We start from the raw sequence: 17,566 nt of genomic DNA, 5'->3' as shown, positions 1-17,566 counted from the left end.
AGCATTGGAGGTATAAAAAGCTTAGCCATATTTACCTTCATCACTGTCTACAGTAGTAGCATATATGCCAGGAATAAGAGATAATTGAGGTTCAGCAGTGGCAACGACTGTGTGACCCATGTTTCCAGTCGTATTTGCAGTATCTTACTTCTTCCTAGTTTGTAATTCATGCCACCAATCTGGGTATCCATGTAATTTGAAGCAAATATCTCGGGTGTGCTTTGTATTGCCACAATGGGTGCACTTCCCTTCACCAGATTGGCCCTTAGGTCTGGTTGATGATCCACTCTTCGTCAGTTGTGGCTAACTTGATTTAACTCCTTTAGTAGCCATGACAGCACCATTAGAAGCATTCTCCATACTCGATGCCATCACAGTTTGGCGAGTATCTTCTCTTCGAACGTATGCGTAGGCCTGCTCAATGGTAGGGAATGGTTTTAGCTGGAGAACGTCACTTCTAATATTATTGAGTCTGTCATCTAATCCATTTAGGAAAATATAAACTCTTTCCTCTTGGAGAAGAGAATTATATTTCTGTATATCCGTAACACATTCCATTGGGTTGGGACGGCAAAAATCAATTTCACGCCATAACCCTTGTAGATCATTGTAGTATTTTTCTATGGATCCACCGCCTTGCCGCATTCAAGATACCCATCATCGAAGGTCATAAATCTGTGATGAGTCAGATCCATCAAAGTATGTAGTAGCAATAGAATCCCAAACCTGTTTGCCTGTGGAGAACCGAATGAAATTCCCAACCAAGGATGGCTCCATTGAGTTGATCAGCCACCCTTTCACAATGGCATTCTCTCTTCTCCATTTACGGAAAGATGGGTCTGTTTCTGGTGGCTGTGGAAGGTCTCCGTTGATATATCCCAGTTTGTCTTTACCTGAGATATACATCTCAACAACCTAGGACAATAAGGCATAGTTAGAGTCATTTAACCTGATGTTTATTGGTGCTGTTGTAGAATCAATGGTGGATGAGGCCTGGGTACGTGACATAACTTCTGTTATCTTGGTTGTCAAGTTGTCAAGTATGGATTCGGTTGAGGCGTTTGGTGATGATGCTAGTTTTGTATGGTCTTCCATGGCTTTTAGTGGCTTGAGTTCCTTTCCAAATCAATTCACAGGAAACCCAACCTGCTCTGATACCATGTTAAAGATAGCAATCAGATCTATATTTCATTCACCATTTGTACCCAATATATACAGGTACAAAGAGAGAGTTTAAGAAGATATATATGGCAATACAACATGTAAGGCTAAATTTAAGCATGTCCTTGAAAACCAAGAAATCTCTACAGTTGTAGTTTCTATATACATTAATTCTGATGACTCACACCAACAGTTACATTATGAATGAGTTAGTTTTGGGAAATGGTTAAATTATGATTTTATTGTTATTATGGATTGAAAGGAATTTTGCTTTGGAAAATTATGATTGGAATATGGTTACATGGGAGATGGATAAAATATGTTTTGAATTGTGATGGGTATAAAAATTATTGGATATTGGAATTGACATTGAATTGAATTGTATTGTGATTTTATGCTCACAAAAAGGATAATGAAATTTATGATGTTGTTTTATATCTCATTACAAATGCTTGACATTTTATTACCCGTCTCTCATTTGTTGAGGAGACACCGGAGCTTTGTTTTGATTACCATCATACGTGCACATGCTTAGATCCTCCTCTTATCAGAGGTTAGATCTAAGTTTAACTTGGCCCTTTTCGGAAGTAATTTGTTGTGTGGATGTAATGTGCACGAAGATTCGATCTCCCCGACCATAGGGAGTGAGAATCACTTTGAAGATGGCCCTTACAGATTAGTCTTGCATAGAGTTAGTGAGATTAATAATGGTTTTTAGAAAATGAGCAATGGTGATTTTTAAAATGAGAATTGTATATAATTGATTTTAGTAAAATTTTCTCTTTATTTCCATAAATTGATGGAATTATTTTAAATGTTCAGTTATGATTGCCAAATTGAATTTCTTGATCAATGTCATTTAAATACTTGATTTTGTATCATTGAAAATATTGACTTTGATTTGATGAATTTCAAGATGTCCAAATTCTTTGCTATAATTTTGTCAATGTATAGTGCATTATGTTTTAAATTATAGTTGTGCACCACTGAGTTCACCGCTCAGTGATAGCTTTGTATGCTGTCGCAGGTGAAAGGAATATAGAACAACTGAGTAAGATTCCTTGAAGACACATTGGGACTAGCTCCCGGTATATCATAGGTATACCCTTGTACATTAGATTTTGATATATTCATGTAATAATATATATGTAAATTATTTGAACAGTTGTACAAAAACTCTTGTAATATTATTTTGGTATGTAATGAAATGAAAATGATTGTAATATTAATTTGAGAATTTATTTATCTGTATATTTTTGTAATATTAATTTTATTACCTTAATGAACGTAATATTCATATTTCTTCCTGAGTATTGTAATTAATTAATGGTTTTCTTTATGATAAGTTTAGCTTGAAAATGAATTGAGTTGACTGCTGGGAACGATTTATTAATTACTGAGATTGAATTGAGAGATTAAATTGATTTTATTGGAGTTGTGGTTGAGAAACTATTTTGGGAGTATTTTTCTTTTCAGGTTTGAAGAACTGTTTTTTTAAAATACAGCCGGCACTCTGCCGAAATTTTGAAAAATTTTCGTAACACCAGATTTTAATCGAGAATTTGATCCATGACCAAAATTTCAATTAAAGGCTTTTTAATAAATATTCAGTATTCCCACCACTATAAAAATGATCTAAAATCGTTTAGAATCCCTTATAGTATATTAAATGGGTTACCAGTAGGCGAAGTACGGTAATTCATTAGGTGTGCTACGGGATCATGTTACATCTTACGAAGAGTAGGTTGTGACATGTTTAGTGGTATCAGAGCAGGTTTTAATTTAAATTTTGAATTGTGAATTTAAAAATAATTTTTTGATAAATACAACTACTCGAATGTTTAATACATATAGTATATTTGCATCATAAATATGAGCTAACGGAGAGAAATCTCCTTGTGTTGGTTGTACAGGAAATAAAAAAATCCTGTGAAAAGATATGGAAGAGAATGATGAGACAATAGAACAGTCTGTGACGATGGAAGTACAAGGTGAGGCCCCAGCTCCTCAGAGTGTCAAAAGCCTGACTGTACCAGCCCCACCTGTACAAATTACCGCACAAATGGCCCAGCAAATGGCCTTTTTTTTTCAGCAGATGGCTAATAACCTGTCAGCCCAAGCCCAAGCATAAACCCAACCCCCACAAGGGCAACATGAAATAGAGAAGAGTGAGAAACCTATGGGTCAGAGTTCAAGTAGTACTTTAGAAAAGAGAAAAGAGTTTGAAGGACCCCAAACCTCTAAGTATGATAGAGGCGAATCTTCAGGACAGAAGCAATTGAGAAACAGTAGTCAAAGAACCAGAAGTTCCTACCCTATCCGTGTTTGTGATATATGTGGCAAGTTACATGGGGCATTTATCATAAGGTCGTTAGAGCCTGCTATAATTGTGGAAGAATCGGGCATTTCGCCAGAGATTGTACTACAGCACGTCGACCTATGCCACATACTACCCTAGAAGGATCAGTCCAAGGTTTTACTTTTAGAGATTCACAGATAGTTAGTGGAGGCAGAGGTAAAGGTAGAGGTGGTTTTACTGATAGCCAGGGCATAAGGCATCAATCTGAACGGAGTAGTATACCGACCTAAGTGTACCTCACGCATCAAGAGAGAAAAGCGGAGACTTCCGAAATAATTGCCTGTATGTTCTTAATTTTTGAAAGGAATAACTATGCACTATTGGATTTCTGGCTCTAATGTTAGAATTATATATTTTGCTGTTATTCCCTTGCATAGAAATAAATTTTGATTCTTTAGTGGCTAGTCCTTTAGGATAAAGACTACAATAATAAGTGTGATTGAAATCAGTCTTGAAGCAGTTGCTAGGGAGAGACGTCCTCTAGAATACGATAAATTATAGAATTAATTGGTGTGCTTGTTTAGTGCAAGGTAAAAAGACCTAAAAGTGAACTATAATAATACAGTTGTCCTAGATGAGGACAAAGGTATTACCGCTAATAGATATTAGTGAGTACCATAATAAGAATAAGATATGAATTCGAGAAGGATAAGATATAGAAAAATTTGATCTATTGGGATGTATCACAGTAACTATGCAATGTTCTTGATGTTGATACTGTAAGCTGCAGTTTACAGTACTAACTTGAGATTATTGTGTAGAGCTACATACTACCCGATAGTACACCAAGATCAGAATAATTGCAAACGGCTTCTGTTTTGAAATAGTTATGACAAAATAGAGTTTTCTTATTGAAAATGAGTTGAAAATCCTAATTCGGGATTTAAAACTCCAAAGTTAGAATATTGAAAGGGCATAGTTATAAGATAGCTAGAGTCATTGACTCAGTTATCTAACCCAAACTATGATATATCATGAATTGCTATAAGACTAGAGATTTTGGTATAGTCATAAATTAAGATAACATTGATAGGGCGAGGTCATCGGGTCTCGAATAGGGGGTTATAATTATTTTGGTATTGTTATGGATTCTTCACCTAAAGTCTAGCAAAAAACAGTATTATATTAGTGTAATAGCAAGGCACAAAGAAAAGTTTTGTTCCCCTGAAGGAGACAGGATGCTATGGATGATAATCATAAATTATAAAATGATGTTTCAAGAGGTTTATTATAGGAAAAGAGAATAAGTAATATCATGTAGTTGTGGTAAGGTATAAGAGCATAACAATGTTTTCTCATAAGAGATTAAGGAATGTCACTAATGATGGTGTAAAATGGTGTAAAATGGCACATAGGCCTAGATTCGAAGTAAAGTTAGCAAGATAACCGTTATGAATCTATGGCCAATGATTAGATAAGTAATTCTAATAAGACCACAATGGTAATTCAATAAGGAAACATGAATCGAAATATTAAATAAAACAATAGTAAGAAAAGATTAGTGTTATAAAAATAAATTATACGTTGTATTAGATTGTTAAAAGTCTTACATAGACTCAAAGAAAAGAAGATTATAAGATTATGTAGAAAGGAGAAAAGCTAAGTTCTCACTTCATAGGATTATATGAGGTCCTAGAAAGAATGGATCCGTTAGCACACAGATTTGCTTACCATTAGAATTGAAATGAATTCAAATTTAACTTATGACAGAAGCACATAAGGAACTTGGCACACGAGGTGAGAAATCAATATGTAAATATTATTGGCTAAAGTGTTACGAACCATCATTCAGACTATGAGGCTACATGGAAATGTGAGAGAGACATGAGAAAACAACACATACGGATGATTAAGGACAGAGATGTTAGTAGTATGCCCTAGAGCATATCATTTAGTATGTATCTTGTATATGTTTTTATTAATAAAAGGCATTTTCACTTTTCTGTTTACATAATATATTTATGTGTAATAGAAAAGGTCCATCAATATTTTGTTAGAAATTCTATTCTTAAGTTGTTAAGAATATGAGTGACAGTATTTCTAGCGCAAAGTATCATAAATTGGTTCACAATCGAGGATACTTCACACAGGACATGACTTATCCAGAAAGATCGTATTCATGTTTGTTCCAATGTATTTATATGAGATATAAATAAGATGGAATGGTGAGTCTCATGCCATATAACAAACACGATAGGCACTTATACATGATAAGTAGGTCGAACCAGTGACATTTATGACAAGCACATGGAGTTTACTCTTGTCAATGCATTGTTATAAATCATATCAGTGCATATAATCTTTAGACCTGAGATAGCACAGTTATCTTGTATATAGGTGATTTGAGTTTGATACTGCTTTCATACTTGTACTGTGTATGGGTATATGGGCATGTGTTGGCTCCTACTAATTATATATGGAGGTAGGTGTTGATCAAGATAGAATCTATTACCCTAAGTAAATAGGGATAAAATCCTATGTTCATTTAATTGTTCTTGATGTTTCAAGTTCCTAACCAGGACAGATAGATTTAATCAGAAAAGAGTTTCTGATGAAAAAATCTTTTTAATCAAGAACTGGAATTAAAAGAGAACATAATATTCATAGTAAATGGGGTTTGACATAAACCATGACTCCAGCTCGAATTGGGATTTTATAACAGAGAGATTCTAGTACATAGTAACATATGATTATATGTTCATTTAAGGTAAACCTTATAACTAATTGGGTGGCTATGGCATGCTATGCTAGGTGTTAACCATAATCTATGAGCTACCTAAAATGATTTAAAGAAATCATTTATGGTAAGAAAGAGTTCTGATGATATTAAGAGTTGATATCATATCTCATTGCCAATTAGTGATAAGCCTAGTGAGTCACACACATACACAAGTAATCACCAAGTTAAATGTGATTTAATTAATTAATTAAAGAGTTTAATTGATTAATTAAATAAGTTTGGTTTACAATTAGATTGCAAAGTCCCTAGCATGGCTTGAAATCAAATCTAGGTTATTGGATGTATAGTATAAGTTAAATTTATATTTAAAGTGTTTAAATATGAATTTAATTATGAGAAATTAATTAATAAAGATTAATTAATTAATTTATATTTGACATAAATTGATTAGAAGAAGAGAAATAATTATTTTGGGTTGAGAATTCAAAATTAAGACATAAGTGTATTTTGGTCATTTCACAGGGTGACATGTGGCACCATGAGATGGTGACACATGGCACTACACATAAGCTTGCCAATTGTCTTTTAATCATGTAAGATGATCAAAGTCAAGATTAAATCTTAGTTTGACACTTGGCACAATGTGATTCGGTCAATTAAACTAAGAGCCAATCAGAAGGTGACATGTGGTAAGGGTTTTAAGTGGTGACCTAGCTATATAAGGGAAAGGATGAAAAGAAAAAAATACAATCTGCTATTTGTTTCATTGGTGCCTCCACCCAAGGCATCTCTCCCTTCTCTTATTCTTCATCTCTCACCATTTCAAAGAGAATTACCAACATTCTCTTGAATTAAAAATATTAGAAATTATTTCTAGTGTCCTGTATACATCTGTAATCTTCCAAAAGGCAAAACCAGATTTACTAATTAATTAGAAAGGCTTGAGAAGTTGTTCAAGGGGCTGCCATTGGTGATCTTGGTGTGGACAAGCTAGAGGGACAACATCTGGTGTCCTAGGCGCATTCCAAAGGTGCCAAACACAACTGCAGTGCATTAAAAGGTTAGTTCACTTGTTCTTGATCTAATTTAGGGTTCTAAAGAATTAATCTATTAATTCTAAAATCTTAAATGGCAAATGTAGATCCAAAAATATATTAAAAGTGTTTTAATATGTTGTTTATCATTGAAATCAAATAGATAAAAATGAATCTTGCATGATGCATGTGACCCTAAATGAAAAATTTTTGAATTCAATGATCTAAACTTATGTTTTTCATGCTTTCACTCCTTTAAGAGAGTGGGCAAAATTTCGAGGTCGAAATTTCTTTTAAGGGAGAGAGAATTGTAACACCCCTACATACATAGTCCTGTGCAAATCACTGTTCCAGTGACCGGTGTCGGTATGGACAATTAAGAGGATTAGAATCATATTTAAGTCACCTGAAAAAGCCCTGAACAAAAATTAATAGTGATTACTAGAAGGGTAAATACAGATCAGAAAAATAGAATATAAAAGGTTAAATGAGCCGGTGGTCACGGTGATGGGTGACTGCACCAGAAAGTGACTGCGAGATCAGTAAAAACCAAATTTCATATGGAGTATTGTGACACCGCAGTCCTAAGAATTATTGCGAAGCTAGTGAAATGAGAAAACCACATAAAAGAGTTGAGAAATAGATCAAATAATTAAATCAGGGTTCTGGAAGAAATACAGAATTATTGGTAAACCGGATCAGACCAGCGAAGGGCAAATTGATCAATTCACCCTTAGAGGTGACTCTTGGCCTAACTGTCCAATAAAAAATGAGAAATTAAAATTGTGAAATATAGAATTAAATTGAAGAAGTTATGGAAAAACAAAGGAAAAGAAAAGGAAATTAAAATAAGAATTATGACATCACTAGTGTGACCTAAACATGACATCATTAATCCATAATTTTAACTTTGTAAATTTTGGGATAATAACAACATAAAGTGACTAATTAAAACAAAATTTTTACTTCCTATTTTTCTTCCTCTTCCTTGCCGAATTACACCTCACTTTCTCTCATCTCTTTCTTTTTTTAGTCCTCCATTAAAGCTCACTTTGAGCTTTTATACCTTTAAATTACCCCATAAATTCCTTATAAAACTTGTAGAAGTCTTCAAATTAAGCTTCAAGAAAGAGATTCGGAGAAGTGAAATTAAAGAAAAATTGGATAATTGGAAGTTCAAAGTGATCAAGTGAGGAAAGTTAGCTCCAAGCTTTCTCCTTATATATTTGATGCATTTAAGTGTGAAGAAGTTGAGATAGCATGAAAATTTAAGAAAATCATGCTTGATGGTGAAGGTGCTAATGTCGGCCAGCCATAGTCCCTTAGGGTTTGATGATATTTATTTAAATTGAACATGTAATTAGGCTTAATTAAGTAGGTGGAAGTGGTTTGTAAGCTTTAATTTGAATGATTTGTACAAATCATGAAATTAGGGTTTGTGGCACTTAGAAAGTGGCAACAAAAATTAGAGATTTTTGAAATTGAGATAAATTAACCTAATTGAGACTCAAAGTGGTCAATTGGGACCAATTAGGGTGTGTTGGAATGGTGGGAAGTGAAACCAAATTCGGATTGGTAAGGGTCCAAATCTGGATAGCAAGACCTTGGTTCACTTAGAGGACCAAAACTGTAAATCTGCCAATCCAATTGGTGTGAGGCCAATTGAAAATGAAAGTGGACACATAATGTCACCATTTTCATGCAGAAACCCTGCCATGAAAATGACTTTAAGTTAGTGAACAATTAGGTCAAACCCGGATTTGGCACACTGCCACTGTACAGAAATGACCAAATAAACAATGTTTATTTATTTGGCCATAACTTGGTCTAGGAAGGTTCAAATGACCTGATTTTTGAACCATTAGAAAGCTATGACATAGTACTATAACTTTCATGAAGAACACTAACCCAAATTCTGCCAATAATCAAGTCGAATTATCACCCAAACTTGGGTCACCAAAACTACCATAACCAAAAATTTGCCCAGAATTCTGGATTGTAACCAATCTGGCCAGCCTTAGAAAATAGGCATAAATTGAGCTACAAAACTCCCAATGGAGTGATTCAAAAAGGAAATTAAATCTAAGACAATAAGGAACAACTTTGATGAAGGACATTTAGCTAAATTCCCACAGTAACCAGACCAATAGAACAGTGGAAAATAGTGACCCAAAACTGAAAATTTACAATGTCTCTTTGGAAGCTTAGAAATTGAAATGGCAACCAATGCCAACCAATTTGACACTCAAAATGTGGTATTTGGGTGTCATTAGAATTAACATACCCCTTAAGTATGAAAAAGTCAATATTTTGACTTGAATAGTGCCATGAATAGTGTCACCATACACAAAAATGTAAATGACCGAATTTAAGAACCGTAATGAGTAGGATAAGTCTGCAAAGAAATTATTGGAATTAATTATTGGAAATGGATTGAATGGATGCTAAAGCACTTTAAATTTATGTGTTTTAGTTGGAAAGGGATCTTCGAAGCAAAAACGAAAATTGTAGTAAACTAAGTCAATAAAGAGGCTTGTGCACAACTAGTTTTCCATTTATAATGTTTTGCATATTTCCTTTCATTAAATGAGTTTATTTTCTTTATGCATTATGTTTCTTAAGCATTGAACTTATTTCAACAATTATGAAAATGTGTTACATTATGAATGAGTTAGTTTTGGGAAATGGTTAAATTATGATTTTATTGTTATTATGGATTGAAAGGAATTTTGCTTTGGAAAATTATGATTGGAATATGGTTACATGGGAAATGGATAAAATATATTTTGAATTGTGATGGGCATAAAAATTATTGGATATTGGAATTGACATTGAATGGAATTGTATTGTGATTTTATGCTCACAAAAAGGATAATGAAATTTATGATGTTGTTTTATATCTCACTACAAATGCTTGACATGTTATTACCCGTCTCTCATTTGTTGAGGAGACACTGGAGTTAGCTTTGTTTTGATTACCATGGTACATGCACATGCTTAGATCCTCCTCTTATCAGAGGTTAGATCTAAGTTTAACTTAGCCCTTTTCGGAAGTAATTTGTTGTGTGGATGTAATGTGCACGACGATTCAATCTCCTCGACCATAGGGAGTGAGAATTACTTCGAAGATGGCCCTTACGGATTAGTCTTGCATAGAGTTAGTGAGATTAAGAATGGTTTTTGGAAAATAAGCAATGGTGATTTTTAAAATGAGAATTGTACATAATTGATTTTAGTGAAATTTTCTCTTTATTTCCATAAATTGATGGAATTATTTTAAATGTTCAGTTATGATTGCCAAATTGAATTTCTTGATCAATGTCATTTAAATACTTGATTTGTATCATTGAAAATATTGACTTTGATTTGATGAATTTCAAGATGTCCAAATTCTTTGCTATAATTTTGTCAATGTATAGTGTATTATGTTTTAAATTATAGTGCACCACTGATTTCACTGCTCAGCGATAGCTTTGTATGCTGTCGCAGGTGAAAGGAATATAGAGCAGCTGAGTAAGATTCCTTGTAGACATATTAGAACTAGCTCCGGGTATATCATAGGTATACTCTTGTACATTAGATTTTGATGTATTCATGTAATAATATGTATATAAATTATTTGAGCAATTGTACAAAAACTCTTGCAATATTATTTTGGTATGTAATGAAATGAAAATTATTGTAATATTAATTTGAGAATTTATTTATCTGTATATTTTTGTAGCATTAATTTTATTACCTTAATAAACGTAATATTCATATTTCTTCCTGAGTTTTGTAATTAATGAATGGTTTTCTTTATGATAAGTTTGGCTTGAAAATGAATTGAGTTGACTGCTGGAAATAATTTATTAATTGCTGAGATTGAATTGAGAGATTAAATTGATTTTATTGGAGTTGTGGTTGAGAAACTATATTGAGAGTGTTTTTCTTTTCAGGTTTGAAGAACTGTTTTATCAAAATACAGCTGACACTCTGCCGAAATTTTGAAAAATTTTTGTAATACCAAATTTTAATCAAGGATTTGATCCATGACCAAAATTTCAATTAAAGGCTTTTTAATAAATATTCAATGTTCCCACCACTATAAAAATGATTGGAAATTGTTTTAACATTCCTTGTAGTATATTAAATAGGTTACTAGTAGGCGAAGTATGGTAATTCATTAGGTGTACTATGGGATCATGTTACATCTTACGAAGAGTAGGGTGTGACATGTTTAGTAGTATCAGAGTAGGTTTTAATGTAAATTTTGAATTGTGAATTTAAAAATAATTTTTCGGTAAATACAACTGCTCGAATGTTTGATACATATAGTACATTTGCATCATAAATATGAACTAACGGTGAGAAATCTCCTTGTGTTGGTTGTACAGGAAATAGAAAATCCTATGAAAAGATATGGAAGAGAAGGATGAGATAATAGAACAGTCTGTGATGGCAGAAGTACAAGGTGAGGCCCCAGCTCCTCAGAGTGTCGAAAGCCCGACTGTACCAGCCCCACCTGTACAAATTACCGCACAAATGGCCCAACAAATGGCCATTTTTTTTCAGCAGATGGCTGATAACCTGTCAGCCCAAGCCCAAGCACAAACCCAACCCCTACAGGAGCAAAATGAAATAGAAAAGAGTGAGAAACCTATGGGTCAGAGTTCGAGTAGTGGTTTAGGAAAGAGAAAAGAGTTTGAAGGACCCCGAACCTCTAAGTGAAGGAGCGGAAGCATGAAAAACACAAGTTTATATCATTGAATTCAAAAATTTTTCACCTAGGTCACATGCATCATGCAAAATTTATTTTTATCTATTTGATTTCAATGATAAACAACATATTAAAACTCTTTTAATATGTTTTTGGATCTACATTTTCCATTTAAGATTTTAGAATTAATCAGATTAATTTTAAGAACCCTAGATTAGATCAAGAATAAGTGCACTAACCTCTTGATGCATTGCAGTGTGTTTGTCACCTTTGGGATGCGTCTTTAGGACACCAGATGTTGTCCCTCTGGCTTGTCCACACCAAGATCACCTATGGCAGCCCTTGAATAGCTTCTAAAGCTTTTTCTATAAATTAGAAAATCAAGTGTTGCCTTTTAAGAGATTACAGATATAAACTGGACACTAGAAACGATTTCTAGTATTTTTAATTCAAGAGATTGTTTGCTAATCTCTTTGAATTGATGAGAGATGAAAAAGAAGAGAGGAAGAGGCAGCCAAGGGGTGGCGGCACCTTTGAGAATACAACAGCTTATGTAATTTGTTCTTTCATCCTTACACTTATATAGTTAGGTCACCACTTAAAACCCTTGCCACATGTCACCTTTTGATTAGCTCTAGGTTTAATTGACCCAATCAAATTGTGCCAAGTGTCAAACCTATATTTAATCTTGATTTTAATCATCTTACATGATTAAAAGACATATGGCAAGGTTATATGTAGTGCCATGTGTCACCATCTCATGGTGCCACATGTCACCCTGTGAAATGACCAAAATGCCCCTGTGTCTTAATTTTGAGTTCTCAACCCAAAATAATTATTTCTCTTATTCTAATCAATTTATATCAAATATAAATTAATTAATTAATCTCTATTAATTAATGTCTCATTAATTAAATTCATATTTAAACACTTTAAATATAAATTTAACTTATACTATACATCCAATAACCTAGATTTGGTTTCAAGTCATGCTAGGGACTTTACAATCTAATTGCAAACCAAACCTATTTAATTAATCAATTAAACTCTTTAATTAATTAATTAAATCACATTTAATTTGGTGATTACTTGTGTATGTGTGTGACTTACTAGGCTCATCACTAATTGACAATGAGATATGATATCAACTCTTAATATCATCAGAACTCTTTCTTACTATAAATGATTTCTCTAAACCATTTTATGCACCTCATAGACCATGGTTAATACCTAGCATAGCATGCCATGGCCACCCAATTAGTAACAAGGTTTACCTTAAATGAACCTATAATCTTATGTTATCATGCACTAGAATCTCTCTGTTACAAAATTCTAATTCGAGTTGGAGTCATGGTTTATGTCAAACCCCATTTGCTATGAATATTATGTTCTTATTTAATTCCAGTTCTTGATTAAAAAGATTTTCTCATTAAAAACTCTTTTTTGATTAAATCTATCTGTCCTGTTTAGGAACATAAAACATCAAGAACAATTAAATAAACATAGGATTTTATCCCTATTTACTTAGGGTAACAGATTCCATCTTGATCAACACCTATTTCCATATATAACTAGTAAGAGCCAACACATGCCCATATACCCATACACAGTACAAGTATGAAAGCAGTATCAAATATAAGATAACTGTGTTATCTCAAGTCTAAAGATTATATGCACTGATATGATTTATGACAATGCATTGACAAGAGTAAAGTCCATGTGCTTGTCATAAGTGTCACTGGTTCGGCCTACTTATCATGTATAAGTGCCTATCATGTTTGTTATATGGCATGAGACTCACCATTCCATCTTATTTACATCTCATATAAATAACTTGAGAACAAATATGATTACAATCTTTCTGGATAAGTCATGTCCTTATTGTGAAGTATCATCGATTGTGAACCTATTTATAATACCTTGTGCTAGAAATACTGTCACTCATATTCTTAACAACATAAGAATAATATTTCTAACAAAATATCAATGGACCTTTTCTATTATACATAAATATATTATGTAAACGGAAAAGTAAAAATGCCTTTTATTAATAAAACATGTACAAGATACATACTAAATGATATGCTCTAGGGCATACCACTAACACTAAGTATGATAGAGCAGATCTTCAGGGCAAAAGCAATCAAGAACCAGTAGTCAAAGAACCAGAAGTTCCTACCTTATCCGTGTCTGTGATATATGTGGCAAGTTACATGGGGGCATTTGTCGTAAGGCCGCTGGAGCCTACTATAATTGTGGAAGAATCGGGCATTTCGCCAGAGATTGTACTACAGCACATCAACCTATGCCACATACTACCCTAGAAGGATCAGTCCAAGGTTCTACTTTTAGAGATTCACAGATAGTTAGTGGAGGCAGAGGTGGTGTTACTGACACCCAGGGCATAAGGCATCAATCTGAACGGAGTAGTACACCGACCCGAGTGTACCTCATGCATCAAGAGAGAAAAGCGGAGACTTCCGACATAGTTGCCGGTATGTTCTTAATTTTTGAAAGGAATAATTATGCACTATTAGATTTCTGGCTCTACTTACTTATATGATAATGTTAGAATCATATATTTTGCTGTTATTCCCTTGCATAAAAATAAATTTTGATTCTTCAATGACTAGTCCTTTAGGATAAGGATTACGACAATAAGTGTGATTGAAATCAGTCATGGAGCAGTTGCTAGGGAGAGGCGTTCCCTAGAATACTATAAATTATAGAATTAATTGTTGTGCCTGTTTAGTGCAAGGTAAAAAGACCTAAAAGTGAACTATAATAATATAGTTGTCGTAGATGAGGACAAAGGTATTACCGCCAATAGATATTAGTGAGTACCATAATAAGAATAAGATATGAATTCGAGAAGGATAAGATATAGGAAAATTTGATCTGTTGGGATGTATTATAGTAACTATACAATGTTCTTGATGTTGATACTGTAAGCTGCAGATTACAGTACTGACTTGAGATTATTGTGTAGAGCTACGTACTACTCGATAGTACACCAAGATCAGAATAGTTGCAAACGACTTCTGTTCTGATATAGTTATGGCAACATAGAGTTTTCTTATTGAAAATGAGTTGAAAATCCTAATCCGGGATTTAAAACTCCAAAGCTAGAATATTGAAAGGGTATAGTTATAAGATAGCTAGAGTCATTGACTAAGTTATCTAACCCAAACTACAATACGTCAGGAATTGCTAAAGACTAAAGATTTCGGTATAGTCATAAATTAAGATAACATTGATAGGGCGAGGTCATCGGGTCTCGAATAGGGGGTTGTAATTATTTTGGTATTGTTATGGATTCTTCACCTAAAGTCTAGGAAAAAACAGTATTATATTAGTGTAATAGCAAGGCACAAAGAAAAGTTTTGTTCCCCTGAAGGAGATATGATGCTATGGATGATAATCATAAATTATAAAATGATGTTTTAAGGGGTTTATTATAGGAAAAGAGAATAAGTAATATCATATAGTTGTGGTAAGGTATAAGAGCTTAACAATGTTTTCTCATAAGAGATTGAGGAATGTCACTAATGAAATAATTAAAGTTAAGTTGTGGAATGGAAAAAGAAGTAAATAGAAAAGTAAGGATGAGGATAATAAATAGGAATGATATTAAAAAAAAATAATAATTATTATAGTATAAAGACATAGAAGAGCGAGTTTCAAAGTAAGTTAACTTGGGACAGTGTTAAGAGCCCTGCCATGGAGCTCAAAATTGTAGGATAAGGGTCAACCTCCGTTATCCCCAATTCAAGTTATAGTAGATAGTATGGGGATAATGTCCATTTAAGTTATAACAAAGGTAGAAATATTAGTTGAGGATTGCCACCAAAACAAACAACCTACTTAAGACGCGTAATAATATTCCGAACTATTCTATCAAGTAAGAAATAAGTTAAACAAAAGCAAACAAGATAGTGTAAAATGGCACATAGGCCTAGATTCAAAGTAAAGTTAGCAAGATAACCATTATGAATCTATGGCCAATGATTAGATAAGTAATTCTAATACGACCATAATGGTCATTCAATAAGGAAACATGAATCAAAATATTAAATAGAACAGTAGTAAGAGAATATTAGTGTTATACAAACAAATTATACGTTGTATTAGATTGTTAAAAGTCTTACATAGACTCAAAAAAAAGAAGATTATAAGATTATGTAGAAAGGAGAAAAGCTAAAGTTCTCACTTCATAGGATTATATGAGGTCCTAAAAAGAATGGATCCATTAGCACACAGATTTGCTTACCTCTAGAATTGAAATGAATTCAAATTTAACTTATGACAGAAGCTCATAAAGAACTTGGCACACGAGGTGAGCAATTGATATGTAAATATTATTGGCTAAAGTGCTACGGACCATCATTTAGAATATGAGGCTACATGGAAATGTGAGAGAGACATGAGAAAACAACACATACGGATGATTAAGGACAGACTGGGGGCAAAATTTCAAGGTTAAAATTTCTTTTATGGGGGGGAGAATTATAACACCTCTACATGCATAGTCCTGTGTAAATCACTGTTCCGGTGATCGGTGTCGGTCCGGACAATTAAGAGAATTAGAATTATATTTAAGTCACCTAGAAAAGCCCTAAACAAAAATTAATAGTGATTACTAGAAGGGTAAATATAGATCAGAAAAATAGAACATAAAAGGTTAAATGAGCCGGGGGTCACAGCGATGGGTGACCGCACCGAGAAGTGACTGTGAGATCAGTCAAAACCCTAATTTCGTACGGAGTATTGTGACACCGCAGTCCTAAGAATTATTGTGAAGCTAGTGAAAATGAGAAAACCACATAAAAGAGTTGACAAGTAGATCAAATAATTAAATCAGGGTTCCGGAATAAATACAGAATTATTGGTAAAACGGATTAGACCGGCGAGGGGAAAATTGGTCAATTCACCCTTAGAGGTGACTCTTGGCCTAACTGTCCAATAAAATGTGAGAAATTAAAATTGTGAAATATAGAATTAAATTGAAGAAGTTATGAAAAAACAAAGGAAAAGAAAAGGAAATTAAAATAAGAATTATGACATCACTAGTGTGACCTAAGCATGACATCATTAGTCCATAATTTTAATTTTGTAAATTTTGGGATAATAACAACATAATGTGACCAATTAAAACAAAAAAATGTGAGAAATTAAAATTGTGAAATATAGAATTAAATTGAAGAAGTTATGAAAAAACAAAGGAAAAGAAAAGGAAATTAAAATAAGAATTATGACATCACTAGTGTGACCTAAGCATGACATCATTAGTCCATAATTTTAATTTTGTAAATTTTGGGATAATAACAACATAATGTGACCAATTAAAACAAAATTTTTACTTCCCATTTTTCTTCCTCTTCCTTGTCGAATTGCACCTCTCTCTCTCTCTCATATCTTTCTTTCCTTAGTCCTCCATTATAGCTCCCATTGAGCTTTTATACCCTTAAATTACCCCATAAATTCCTTACAAAACTTATAAAAGTCTTCAAATTAAGCTTCAAGAAAGAGATTGGGAGAAGTGAAATTAAAGAAAAATTGGAGAATTAGAAGTTCAAAGTGATCAAGTGAGGTAAGTTAGCTCCAAGCTTTCTCCTTATATATTTGATGCATTT

This window comes from Hevea brasiliensis, unplaced genomic scaffold (assembly GCF_030052815.1).
Source record: "Hevea brasiliensis isolate MT/VB/25A 57/8 unplaced genomic scaffold, ASM3005281v1 Scaf327, whole genome shotgun sequence".
NCBI lineage: Eukaryota > Viridiplantae > Streptophyta > Magnoliopsida > Malpighiales > Euphorbiaceae > Hevea > Hevea brasiliensis.
Note: the sequence above shows the minus strand (reverse complement) of the source record.